Here is a 2,935-nt window from a genome sequence, read left to right on the forward strand (position 1 = left end):
AGATTAGAGATTTTGTTTGCTTAAAAAATAGTTGCATCAATACAAAACCTTCAAAAGTGGTCACGGGAAAATTGCTTGCCCATACAATATTCAGATTTCAATTTGTATTCGAACATTTAGATAGTTGAACTCTGAAGAAAGAATAAATATATTGAACAATTAGGATTCCTATATCCTCTGCTCCCCTCATTCTGCCTGTGGTGTCTTTCAAAGCCTCTATGAAAGTTTTAAAGAAAAAACCTACTGTTTTCCATTGTCCCACTATCTTTGGAAGTTGATCTACTTAATAAGTACAGTTGATCAAAGAATATAATACTGAATCCATGAGTAGCCAGCAATTTTATACCAGCCATCAGCCAATTGTGCATACAAGACCTAGCTTAAAATGTCTTCTTTCATGACTAATTTTAGCTGTGTATACTGTGAAGAACCGGGAAATCTAATTTCTCCAGGAACAGTTGCAGAAAATAAAAAAGATATTGCTGGAGAGCTGTTGTTTCGATTGTTCAGGGGCTGCCTCTTGAAAGCATGTGACAGCATTGCAACAAACACCTTTGCAGACAAGACGACAGCAATCGCACTGAATTTGCATCTCTAATGCTTGCTTTGTTCCTACAGATTGAAGCTCTTATTTAACTAGAACAACAGAACGCATCCAAATAAAACCCGAAAGAACTGCGAATGTTGTAAATCAGAAAGAAAAACAGAGTTGCTGGAAAAGCCATTGCTTTAAAACATCCAAATCTTTTCAGTCAAATGTTACCCCTTCATCAGCCAGGTCCTGAACTTTTTACCTCCCATTGACCTCTCTGGTCTATACTGCAAAGAAAAATCCCTTCTCCCGGACATTCTCTGCCTCGCCCCCTACCTGTGCTCTGCTTTCTTGCAAACTAGTTTCGTAAATTTGCCAAAAAATCAGCAACTCATACAGTCATCCTTCTGCAGTATGAACAGTTTTTTTTAAAAAAAAGCTGCTTAAGAGCTGTAATACAGAATCCCGATTTTTCAGCCATTCCAGCAGCTGGCACACACTTGTAGATGGAGGCAAATGCTGATTTCAGTGACTAAACCTTTTCTTGTCTGATCAATTGTAGACCTGGTAAACTTGACAACCTAAACTGTGATGAAAATGGAAAACCGTGCCCTTCCAAATCGAAGCCGGTCACGAAAAGTATGTTTGATACGATATGTGACCATGATTATGCTTCATTCAGAGTACAAGAAAGTGAAAGTAAATTGTTCGTGCGCTGGCAGTTACAGTAAGATACCGAGGGACTCCTCATGAAAACACCACACAGCAGTGCAGAGAATACCATTCCAGACCATAGCAGTCACATACTGCCTTTCTATTATCTGCATTATTCTTCGGGGCGGAGAGTTTTTTTTTCAAAACAGACAGTTTTAGGAGAGTGCATCAAGGAAGCTTGAATTCAAAATTGTTTTCAAATTTGGGTTACTTACCCCTGATCATTTTAGTCTCTTAAAATGAATAGTTTCAACAAATACGTATCCCATCACTCTGTCACCCTTATCACCAGCTATAGTGTCCGTCAAACCTGTGAAAGGGGTTGAAGAATAAAATCAGAATTGATTGCAGCATCCGTTTGCATTATAAGAAGGTTAACAAAAGCAGCTAAACTCAAGCTGCACTACTGAATCCAGAGTCTTCAGCCATTCAAGCAGCTGGCACTCAATAGTAGCTGGAGGCAAATGCTAACGTAAGGACTTAATTTATCTCGCCTGACCAGTTACAGGCATGGCAAGGCTGGCTATCCAAATTGCATGGGATATGGAAAATATAGTTCTCCAGGATTGTTTGCAATAACTAGAACATATGTTTGGTCTTTTGTGTAATTTGTACTTCATTTGATATTATATTCTCCAATGCAATTATTGGAGAACAAGCAGTTCCTGTGAAGTTATGTAGATATTTCGTTCTGCATGCAGGAACCATGTAGCAGGCCCTAGTTACCACAGTAAGCTTAACCCACAAAATATGTATTACATCCAGAAGTTGGAAGATGGTGTTCTGTCTTACACAAGACTTTTGCCGTCATAATTTTATGAATTCTGATGAAGCCCTGCTGGTTGAACTGAGAGCTGGATTATAACGCGATGGTTGGCAGTGCCAAAGATGGCATGGTACTGACAGTAGCTAATACAGAAGTTGCTGCCTGGTCACAAATCATCATGATCCTAGGAGCTAACAGCAATAACAGAGAGAAGGCAGATCAGTGACCTTTCCTTTGCTGCCATTAGTCGTGGGTATTGCTGAGCCTGTACTAAAGAGATTTGCAAGCCAAAGCCCACTGTGGGAGTTGAGGAGCTCTATTGTTCACAACACAGACAGACATGAGTGGCTCACAATTGGTGCCTTCATTTGCCCACCACTGTCAAGATAATATAATGGCGCAGAAGGGAGTTGGGCTTTGCTCCTGAACTCCCCTCCACTTGGCCTGATTCATGAGAATCTTGGCAAATACCAGTTGACGTGTAAAATTCAGCCCTGTATGTCGAGACAGTACCAAAGGTCTTCATTGGAGATATTGGAAAATTGGCTGACTAGTCTCCATTTGGGCCTGGAGCTCTTTAGTTGAGATATTTTGAGACGTTGCAACAAGTATAAAGTATTCAATAAATGAATTGGTTGCATCGTGTCTCCCTTTCTTTGCTACCACACTCCAGCCTCATTATCTTGTCTTGCAAACAGCCAGTGAGGGTTTTGGGGTAATAAATCACTATCTACTGCAATTGTGTCTTGAACTAGTTTTACAAAACTAGCTGTCCATGGCTTGAAATGCTTCTCAATTTTTCAGGTTAATAATGATGATTTTATTGTGGATGTAGATGTATGCTTAAAATAACTGAATAGCACTTTTCTGACTATTAGCAGATCACCTGGCAGCCCAAAGCACAAGGTCGATGGAAAACTGTA

This window comes from Chiloscyllium plagiosum, chromosome 8 (genome assembly GCF_004010195.1).
Source record: "Chiloscyllium plagiosum isolate BGI_BamShark_2017 chromosome 8, ASM401019v2, whole genome shotgun sequence".
NCBI classification, from domain to species: domain Eukaryota; kingdom Metazoa; phylum Chordata; class Chondrichthyes; order Orectolobiformes; family Hemiscylliidae; genus Chiloscyllium; species Chiloscyllium plagiosum.